At 35.0% G+C, this 11,810-nt stretch overlaps 1 long non-coding RNA gene across 2 annotated transcripts; it reads left to right on the top strand.

Moving 5' to 3' along the window:
* Window positions 1-2,455: 2,455 nt before the first annotated feature.
* On the top strand, window positions 2,456-3,697 carry LOC113323410. 2 transcript variants are annotated; one of them, XR_003347588.1, is made up of 2 exons: window positions 2,456-2,963; window positions 3,292-3,697. It is a non-coding gene; the product is annotated as an uncharacterized LOC113323410 (long non-coding RNA). The 2 variants fall into 2 exon arrangements; XR_003347587.1 differs by having other exon boundaries at window positions 2,456-3,085.
* The last annotated feature ends 8,113 nt before the right edge of the window (window positions 3,698-11,810 follow it).

Raw genomic sequence — 11,810 nt, 5'->3', positions numbered from 1 at the left:
CCATATGTAGTTGCAGGGTCAGGGTTTGGCTGTTCAACAACTTTGTAAGAATTTGCTTTTCAAACATGCCATAAAAGAAGAAACTGGAGACTGGTTGCCTAAACTCGAGTCCTGTCCCACGTAATCAGTAAACCAGTTTGAGATCCAGTCAGCTTATTTAATAGCTATTGTGGTGAAACTGAGGACGGGGAAGCAATCCAAACTACTTATCTTTGAACTTATAAGGAATGAGTAAGTGATCATGGTAAAGTTTCTAAGATCAGATTTGATCATTACTAGGAATCATATTTTTTAGTTATTTAATTTGGAAAAACTTTATGCATCTGTCTGCTTTGGCCGTTTCTTGTAATTTTCTGCGGTAAATTTTCTGTGTTCCAAATTCTGTTTTACTTTCTTTTGTTTTAAGTTTCTCTTACAAAGTGAGTTTATGGTCATCATTGACAAAATTCAGACATGGTATTGAGCTCTATATTTGTTTTATACCCTTCAAATTCCTCGCAAGTTTACCTTAGCTTGTGTTACTTGTTGGTCCAGATTTACCTCAACTGTTAAGACCTTCTGCATTTTGATTGGTGGTGGTGCTGATGGAACAAGTCCTGCAAAATGAGACCGTGAGTTCGACCTTTAAAACACTTCTTTTGTATATTGATTTGCTATTGTTATTAATTTCATTTCCTACTATCTATTTGGATATCTTGTTCTTGTAAAACTGATCCACTCTTACAACTGTAACTCAAAAATGTCTCAAATTAGCTGATTTTCAGTTTTATGACTTTTATTCTTGTAAACATCCTAGGTTATGTATGTACCGTTCGTGCATTAATAATTTGTTCTCGCCAGATTTCTTGAAATACTAACTAGGTTCTGACTGAAATTTAGGTTCTTTAAACGAGATGGTATTGACTTTTCAGATGCCCAAGGTATGCAACCTGTTCAGGTAACTACTCATAGCATTATCTTAGTTATTTTGGTTGCAAGCTCTCTGTTTGCAGTTAACTAATCAAATGTTCCCCTGGTGTCATCAAAGCGTGGGAGATCAAAATTTGCAAGGCATATTAGAGTACCAAAACAGGTCAGTCATTCTTCCTGATCATCGTTTTATTTTTATTTTTGAAGAATTCCTGGTCATTGTTTATTAATTGCTTTTACCTAAGTGGAGTATTATTTTTATTTTATCTTTTTTGTTGATAAAAAGGATATGAATTACTGTTTTACTTGTCTTTTTCTTACTCATTTGATTATACAAAATTATTTCCTGAAGTTATACCTTATCTAGACAATCGGCACAGATTTTGAAGAATTGAACTTCTAAAAGACAATCGACCAATTTATTAAGACCAATCTGCTACAACTGAAAAATGGAAGGATTCGACTCATATAACCGAACACTAACTTGAATGGTTACAAGAATTTTCTGGTTCTTATTATGTTGTGCAGGTTATCTTCATAACCTTAGGTTGTGCAGGGGATCTTCACATACAGTAGCTATGTGAAGATATTCTTACTTAACCTAAGAAGAGTCATGGATACGGGGAAGCAAGTCACAAAATCTGGACTTTTGAACGACTTTACGATGGTCTTACTTAACGACACTCTCTCTTTGCCACTGGGGCTTTTGCTTATTTCTTGTTCAACGAAGTGGACTATCTTTTCAATACGTAAGTTACTTTGTCCTCATTTTTACTTCTATGCTAAATAGCCAATTAGTTTTCTCGCTTATATAACCGTCATCGTACTTGTCTTCTAACATAAATTTTAATTCGCCTGAAGATTCACCTGGTATTGATAGTCACTTCTTTAATATCTAGTTATCATCTCAGAATTGGTTTTTAGTATTCTGGTTGCTGCATAAGTTTGGATACTCCTCAGATTATTGACAACTTCAGAAATGGTTTAGAGAAGGACAGTTACCAAAATTAGGTTATAACTTTCTGATTCCGCCCAAACAACATATCTTTTGGCATTTCTACCGACAACTAATGCATTCTTGAAGTGAACTGGCAGGCCTCTTCTGAGTAAGCATCTGTTCTGGATGGTCATGACCCCGTGGTCATAATTTACTGCTGAATGCTCATTACCAGCGATTTCAGTATAACACGCAATGCCTTCGTCCATCAAGCACTTCATATGGAGGAGCGTACACAGCTGCCCAATGACAGCTAGTTTCCTCTGCGGTTGCTCAAGCTGCTACATTCTATGTCTGTTTTTGGTAATGAGCGACAATATTCATCTGAACTTGTAGTTTGGGCCACCAAATCTTTGTTTAAAGCTGGAGATAAGAAGATGGGAACCGATGAAAAGACTTTCAACCACATTTTTTGTATAGCAAGTAGGGCACATCTGGCGTTGTTAGTGCTGCGTATGAAATGTATGTAGCTCACTTATATATGTATATATTATGTGGTGTTAATGAGATTGCATCCTTCTATTAAAAAAATAAATAATCAGATTACATCCCCTTCGTTTGCTTTTTGTTCACATTTTGGTTTTGGGTGCAGTCACTTATTGGTGCTTCTGTAGTCTAAGCTAGATTTCGAACATAACCCCATGCCCTGTGATATGGCAGGTGGATCTATACGATCATGTTGGATGAGTTTGTAGTTGCAGAATATTTTGTTTCTTTTTCATCCTTTTGGCAAAGTTAACCAAGTGTAAAGTGGTTCAACAACCATGTTGAGTAAAATGTGCATGTGCACAAGTGCTGTTCAGACAGCCAATTTACCTGCACATGGGTATGCAGTCTAGTTAGGTCATGTGAACAGATGTTGTATGGACATAATCAGTCCACATGTCTTCTTATCTTTTAAGGTTTAATAGTGACCCAGTAATTAGAAATAAATGTAACCAATCAATTAAAAGAAAAACGTGTTAATGGAAAATAGAAGAGGAAGAGAGGAGCTACTGCCCCCATAAACTGTTGTGCAACTGAAATCAAATATTGAGTAGAATCTATTCATGATCAGGTTTTTATTTCTATGTTTTATTATCTAGGGTTTTGATTCTCTTACCCTATGGAATAGAATCTATCAATTTCCTTAAAATCTCTTCTTCTTTTTTGTTTGTTTGAATATTCGATATGGATGAGGTAACCAAATATTGTTGAATTTATAAAACAAATATTGAGTAATTTAGATATTTAGGGATTGAAAGCTAAAATTGAACTTAGGGGTTAAGTTTAATTGAGGATTTATTGTTGGAAATTTGAGTTTTTTGTTTCTGCGTATAAGGAGTTTGGTTTAAAATCTGAATGAGATATGTGTAATTGCTAATCGATCCTCTGATTAATTGTAGATGATCTTTGAAGGAAAATCAAAACCTGGGTTTTGGATTTTGATGTTCAAATGTGGTTCCTTTTTGAGTAATTGGTAGGAGGATTGATGATTTTTGTGACAAGTGATTGGTAAAAGAATTGGGGTTGTTGATTTAAGAATCTATTATCTAGTTAATTGAGATTAGAGTAGAATAATGTACTCTTTGGGGAAGATTATGTGTCGATATCATCGACTGGAGCTGCTACATATGTTAATTTAATTCCAGCAGGCTCCGGTTGGCTGTGTTCTTATTAGTGGCTCTTTTACAAGGTGATTTGTGTCTTATCTTTGCATGTTCCTAATTTTGGGATGTTATGGGTGTCCCATTTCTGAACATTTTTGGTGTTATACAATTTGGATTTTTTGTAATGTACGTTGTGTATGTATCTCAGAATGTGGGCATGTTATTGGAGTCTCAATTGGTATGTAATTTGAATTCAGGTATACAGAGTCTATTCTAATATTCCCGGTGGAGGGTTGCCCGTTGGTGTTTAAAGCTATTACACTAGAGGAAATTGAACTAAAAAAGTCCCCCTGAAACACACTTAAAACCTTGAAAAATGTCTGTTTCCGGAAGCCCAATTTTGTAGTCTTATTTCTCAACTGCTTTTGAGATTCTTTAAAATTTTCAAATAACGACTACTATTGACAGCATCTGATTCCATACTGATAAACACAACCGTTTTGCTGGATTATATTTTATATAAAAAGAAATGAAATTAATTCAGCTGAATTCAAAACTGATTCAGCTGAAATATGAAACTAAATTCAAATATGACGAACAAAAAATTGAATTAGCATTTTATTAAAAACAAAATCTGTTACGCAAATAAAAAAAACCAGAATCACTCATGATCCAAATCTGAATCTTCCTCAGACAAAACTACCAAGGCAACTTGATCTAAAAAGTATCACAACGACATATGATAATATGGTGTTCAATCTTCTATTTCTAGATTTTTGCTAAGGACGACGTTTTAAGTTTCAACAATTTTTTTCTAAAATACCCTATAGTTTAGTAGTAACATTTTACACGCAACACCTTGAACATGCCAAGAGCCATCAACTGCAAATGCCATGTAAGAGTCTCCACTTGGTTTTCAACATTATCCTTCTTCAAGTGCACCAGTTTCTCTTGCATCCTGCAAAACATTGAGCTGATAAAACTCAGTTATATAATTCATCTGCCCATGCCAACACTTAAAATGATGAGCATCCAGATGTCCCAAAACCCATGATCAGATATACATAAATTACCAAATTATGGAGCTTCTCAACTAACATAGAAAGATCAAGAGATAGGAGACGGTAGGAGACCTAGTTAAATTATGAAAAAGAAATCCTACAAAAACATAACAAAAAGTTGTAAGCAATTACCAGTCCTTGCTAATGTTTATCTTTATAAAAATCCCAAAATCTAAGCTCCGTGACATTGCTAGGGTTGTCAACATTTTCAGAGTTAAGGATTTCCATGTCGACATATGCAAGCCAAAAAGTTCTTCATCTCATCTGCAATCAACAGGTAAATTCAACAACATAAGTTGAATAGCATGACCATCTTAAGGTATACAAATGTGATATGTGTCATATCATGCCAAACAGATAAGTGTGTTTTGATTCTGGAATATAAAAAAAAAGTATAAAAACAGTAGAAATGCAAAAGAGAAATGAAATCCCCATTCGATCTACAAATCAATTGCTTGTACCAGCCACTTGTATATGAATTACAAATATGATATATGCCATATCATACCAAACAGATAGGTGTGAGTCGTAGTTAGTAAGTTCGCGAATCATTCACGAATTTTTACGTATCACGAATTTTACAGTCTTATTCGCGTACGTTTGCAACTCCGAACCCAAATCGCGTATTATGTGGCATTCCCGAATTATTCGCGAAACGTTCACGAATTTTACGTATCCCGAATAATACGTCCGTTTAATTCGCCATAAATTTTTTAGCTTTTATTTTTCAAAGACTCCATTTTTTGGACTTTATTGCCTCCCGAGCATACACGACCGAATATTAGACGTGTTGTAATTTTTATGAAACAAAAACGACTGAAGAGATTTGAAGGTGAAGGTGAGAGAGATCTCAAACTCACTAACCAAGCATCTAAACCACCATACGACGTCCTCTTGGATAACTAATGTTGTACATATTATTAATATCATCATATTAAGTTTATTTTTTCTTTAAATAACTCATACATATGCATAAAAATTGGTCTATGACCTTATAAATACAAATTATTTGTTATATAGATACCGAATTTTCAGAGCCGAACTCACATTTATAAATCGAATTATACACGTACGTATGCCGTTCCGAATTACTGACGAATCACGTCCCGTTGATCGAATTTTGGACCGAATCTGAATTTTACAAAACCGTATAATACTCGTACGTTTGACGTTCCGTACGTTTGCCGAATCTTGAATTGCTAGCTAGGGGTGTGACTAGATTCCGGAATATAAAAAAAAAGTACGAAAAAAGTAGATATGCAAAAAAGAAAGAAATCCCCATCCGATCTACAAATCAATTGCTTGTACCAGCCACTTGTATATCAATCACTAAGGTTGCACACACCACTTCAAAATGACAAAAGCTATTAGGACTATGGAAATGTCACACCATAGAAAATCAAAAGAATATGTTCCATAGTGACAGCTGGAGATGGTGGACCTACTGGTACTCATCTTTGTCGGCAATTGCTATCATTCTAATCAAAATGTCACATCTATTTCGTATAGAACTTCAATACAGAACTAACAGACTCAAGTTCTTGTTACAATCTTCCTAAAAAGTGTTTCAATTATTATGCCAGCCCAAAAATGAACACATACTCTTTAATTTCCTTGTATGCCTTCTGCTTCAAGCAAGGAGCAAACTCAACCAATCATAATCACCCACTTCAAACCTACAAGATAACCAAGGCGTCAGTCTTCAAGGAATAGGCAAAAGATGGGAAAATAAGATATTTTATTTCTTATTCAGATAAATAGATCTGATAAGTGTTGCCAGGAAAAAAGGAAAAAAAAAATCAGGTTCAATCCACTGTAGCAGTTAACATCCAGAATCATATTTATCCACAATAGAATCTTAAAATGTCTATTTTTAAGGTAATTTTATGATGTGAGCCACAGTTTCATACTTCCCTCAAACCCCATGATTGCCCAACTTATAAAGTGACTGCTAGATACGAGCACTAAGGTCAAGACAAACTAAGGTCCACAAAGCATGAGATAGATTTGAACTAGAAACCCAGGTTGTTCAAACACTCTACAATTCACAACAGATGGCAAAACAAAAAATGATATATAAAAAATGTGATAGAGGAGGTACGTGTATGTTTCTGGAGGGTATTATAGAAACTAGTTTCTACGGCAGACTTTAAGACTTAACTGAAGTGGGACCACGCAAACAAGTTCCTCAGGCAGTCCTAACAGAAATCCGCGTGGAACCCTTTTACATTCCCTAAACTGCCCCCTTATATTAAGACTGTTATGGGAGCTTGATTTATTTTTGTTATGAAAAAGACTATCTTTGGAACCCTTATATATAAAGAAAGCCTATGGAAGTCTTATCTACAAATCCCTAGCAGACTTAAAAAACTCGTTTTCCATATTCTCAGCTAACCACGTGTCTCTCAACATCTTGATACCCAAGTTACAAAATCTTCTGTCAGATGAAAATACCATCTTAGAATAAATTTAAAAGGGCTCAAAAGGTGGTGCAATACTCGGTAGTTTGATAACGTTTACATAATTGATAGTCTACAGTATCTAGAATTGATAGTCTTGTTTTTTCTTTTGTGCAATAGGGTTGATTGCACTTCTTCCAAATTCTTCTTCTCTTTATTTTAGTTTACTGTTCTGTATTTTTATCAAGTCTTGGCAATTTTAGATGCATTAGTCTTTAAGTTTCAACATGATATTGATGCAATGTCTCTAGGTATTGGTTTTCCAGTCTTATTAGCGGGATACGAACTGATATGTTTATTCCATATCCATCCCATTTGATTTGTTTAGCTTTTTAATTCAGGTAAATTTGTTGGAACTTATGTATGGATCTTCTGGTTGGTCTATCGGTACAGTTTAAAATGAGAAGTATAGATCGGAGCTAGTTGAAGTTTGTTCTTAAATTGAACCGTGGGAAAAAAAACTTGATTGAGCACAAAGGAAAGCTTGATGTTGTATGTAATGAAACTAAGCTGTTAAAATAAAAGGTCGGAATTGCTTTCTGAATTTTGTAGAAATGTTTACTGAGAAGTTTGAGATTTAGTTAGCTGAATGTATGAACTATAATGTTTTTAGCATGAGGCTGACCAAATTGCTTTTGTAAAGGCTCAACAAAAGATGGGTGACATAGTGAATGAAGTTAAAGAGAAAACTGCAGGTATGAAGAAGATTCAAACTGACTTGGCGAAGCTAAAAATTGAAGCAGTGGAAGTGTAAAGACCCTCAAGATCGTCAACGCTGTTAGACCGGTCAAGTGACGAATTAGCCGATAATAACTTGATTAGTTTAACACGAACATTAATTAATAAAAATTAATCTAATAACGAGATAGATACGAAACTAGTACCATCGAATAGGTCTCGAAAAGTTACGTGAAATGGACTACTCGAACGTGTCATTCGGACATCGGACGAAGAAGATACCGTTGGTTTAGTTTAAAGGGTAAAATAATCTTTTGAAATTCAACCGACCTGGCTGCCCTTATATTTTGTTTGGGTTCCTTTAGCATGTCGGCCGTCCTTATCCCCAATCTATCCGGGAAGATAAACGAGTAGTCTTCTTTCTTCTCCTCCTTCCTTCCTTCTTTTCCAGTTCTTTTTCTTCTGCGATTTTTAGAGAATCAAATGGGAGTTCTCTATTGGACAGAGGGTAGATAAGATTATGCAGCAGTTGTTGGTGATGGTGATGGTGTCTGCTATTGAATCAGATTCGAAGGAGGTAGTGAATTAAGAGTCAGGGTTTATGAGAAGGAACTCCAAGAAGATTAGAAGATGAATTTGTTACTCTAGAGGACTAATTGGAGGTGGGTTTAACTCGAATTATGAGTTAAGGTTTAAGAATAGTTTGGAATTAGTAATTAGGTTTTGGCATGAAGATTGAGATGTGAAATAGGTTGGTGTTAGATGAGGATCATGAGGGTTGTCGTTGAATCGAAGTTATGAAGGTGATTCAGTAAAGAATCGAAAGGTTAGAGTTCGATTTAAGGTTTCATGAGATTAAACTCAGAGAAGATGAAAGTGACGTTCTAAGATGATGAGTTGAGATGGGTAATAAGTGAATTGAGGATTTAGATTGGTATTACAAATGCAGCTAAGTTTCATAGGATGAGATTCGATGAAGGTGATTGAATTTAGGGTTCTCGAAGGAACAAAGTGTTGGCGTTCATGGATTTGAGATGCAGATGAGGGATTCCAAATTCAGTGGACGTTGTTACTGGGGTAAGCTTTTAATTTCTTTAATTTTGATATTTGAAGGATGAATCATTGAATTGTTAAGTTTGTATAATTGTTTTTGAAACTGTGTTATGAGTTGGATATAAAGTAGAATTGTTGATGAAGTAGGTTGTGTTGAATTACTATGAACTAGAATGAACGGAGAAGTCGCAATGATAGTATGAATGATTTGCTGGTGATAATGAAGAAGGTAGTTTCCAATGGATTGTGGCGGAGCTATGTTGGTGGTTTGATATGGTAGAATTGTTGAAGTTCAGGGGGTATGAATGAATGTTGTTTGAGTGGGATTGTTGTGGATGCTAAAGTTGAGTAGTATGTAGAAGATGTTGTTATGACAGGGGACTAGATGAATAAGTTTGGTAAACAGGGTGATGAAACTGAACAAATAATGGTTGTGTAAATTAAAGGATATGGAAGAAGTTACGGATTTGATAAAGATGATGACTTATGGTATTGAAAGAAGATGTGGTTGGACTGGGTTGTTATTGATCTGAGTTGCAGAGGTAGTGTTGGATTGGTGGTGTTATTTTGAAGTGGATTTGCTAGTAGTTGTGAGGCCGTAGTTGATAGTTCAGTAAAAGCTCGCAACTACTGTTTCAGGTAAGCTGAAGTACAATTGTAAGTAAGTTATGATGTTTTCATGAAGTAAAGGTGTTGATTAACGGCATTGAGAGCTCAATTTGAGTTGCAACTGAAGCAACATAGGAATTAGTTATAACTCTTAGATTTTGTATGTACTGATAGGATGTGCAAGCTGAAGTAGATTGTAATGCTATCATGGAAGTGATCTTAATGAAAGGCTGCAAATACAGATCAAGGTAATCTTAAATTACAGATGTACTGAAATTCTGTTTAAGTGAAGTATTTGTGTAATGTTGTAATGAATAGATTGAAGGTGAACTAGAGTTTGAATCACAATTGTGTAAGAAGTTTTGGCCTGTGTTATGGCGTAGCTTTACCCTTAGTCATCCTAGTCAGCTGACTCAGTTAATCTGACTGAGTCACATGTGTACCTGACTTACCTTAATCAGTCTTAGTGACTGAGTTAACCCTGTCTTGAATCGGTTTGACCCAGTACTGACTCAGTGAACCTTGACTGAGTTAGTTCCTTTGAATATTTGACCGTGGACTTTGACCTGACTTTGGACGTTGACTGTTAGTTGACCCTTGATCGTTAGCTCGTCCGTTAGTGACTATTAGTCGACTTTGGTGGACTTGGGCTTAGGGAAGTTTTCTTAATTAGATGTTTCAGACCTCTTGTGGTCGAAATTAGCCTTTGGTTCTTTCTATAAAGTTGTAGATATTCATAAGACTTACCTAATGGACTATAGAATCAACCCAATTCAATTAGTATACCTTAGCTATGCTAAATAAAAGATGTAGAACCTTAAATCGGCCTAGAATCATTAGAAAGACTTGTATGATTCTTGTGTGAGCCTTTTGGCTAGATTCTTAGACTTCATGTGTGATTAACAGTTAGTATATATTAACAACGATTGATTCAAAGGATGAACCGGTGGATCGTGGATCTCTAGGTAGGCGTGGCTTGTCATCAAAAGAGATGGGAATACATTTGACTCTTTGGTAAACATTGCTGTTTCTCTTACAAAAGATTACGTTTAACAAACTCATGCATTTCTGTTTGTGTGTTATATGCATTGTTTAACTTGTTTTACGATAATTCTGTTGATTCTGTTAATCTTTCCATGGATTGGAAATGACCTGTAATGTTTTGTTGTCAATATGAATTGTTATGAGAAATGAGAATTTCCACGTGTGGTATATAAGATACGCTCCTTCATTTATATCTACATGAATTTTATCTTTTATGCGTGTTAGGTGTGTAAGGAATTGGTCGACACCAGTATAAACTAATAGGGTGTGTAAGGAATTGGTCGACACTCAATATAGTACATTGTTTGAAGAAGGAGTTTGTCCATATACATGTTTGTTTATTTCGGTGACTTGGTCATTATTTAATGTTTCAGAAATCATGTATTGTTTTTCAACTCTTGCTTATGATTACGTGAAAGTTAAATGTTATTCCTACTGGGCACCCCTTTTAGGGATGATGTGCTCACCCATTCCCACTTTCAGTTTCACAGACAGATCAGAGTTGCGCAACGAAAGCTTCAAGGGTTGAGTTCGTTAGTTGGTTAATTTTTGCTATGTTTATTATGTTGTATATTCTATTAGTAAACCAAATGACTATCATATATGTATCATTCAGAGAATTTCTTGCATATATGTATATTTCAGAGTGCAGATATTTTTTGGGTTAAGTTTCGTAACAGATTTATTAATTGATGCTTAAGTATATGATTCAGATTCCTTAGTGCCTCTTTATTCAGTTAATCTCTTGGATTAGTCAATTGTTAGCTTTGGGGGCGCTAGCAGCTGATTTGTGTTTTGAGAATCTAGGATTTTGTTTAGTTTAAGGTTTTGGTGAATTTGTGTTTGTGTTGAATGATCTTTTGTTAATAGGTAACCCTAGTTCCCTAATTATTTTTCGGTAATTCTTTCTTCCCTAATGTTGGATTTAGAGATTTGTTTCAGGATTTGTTTCTTTACATCCTTTCTCTTTATGAATTTGACTTTGATTTCCAATTCAATATAGTTTATATGAATTATATTGAATTCTTGTCTGTTTCAAATATAGGCTGAAGAAGATAACACTGAATCGGTGTACTTCATTGATAATACTTGTCCAAGATTTCCGCGTTCATCAGATCTCACCTCTCAGGTAACCTATTTTATTCTAATTGTACTCCCAAGCAATTTAATGCACCAAACTGAGTTGTGTTTTGCTGGGCTATGAGATTTAGATTTTTTATCTCCCAGTTTTGAGGTTTGATAAGTGATAAGAAGACCAAGATTACCATCAATGAATCCTGCGGGACGTTTTGTTGAGTAATATTGATTTAAATATATGAATTTGTGCTTCTCATGGGATAATTTGATTAATTTTGGTGTTTTTATAGAGTGGGCCAATGTTGCTTTCCGATGTATAGGCAGGGTCTTGCTT

The sequence above is a fragment of the Papaver somniferum genome, chromosome 11 (genome assembly GCF_003573695.1).
Source record: "Papaver somniferum cultivar HN1 chromosome 11, ASM357369v1, whole genome shotgun sequence".
NCBI classification, from domain to species: Eukaryota; Viridiplantae; Streptophyta; class Magnoliopsida; order Ranunculales; family Papaveraceae; genus Papaver; species Papaver somniferum.
The sequence above is the reverse complement of the archived record's forward strand: the minus strand, read 5'-3'. Positions and strand labels throughout refer to the sequence as shown.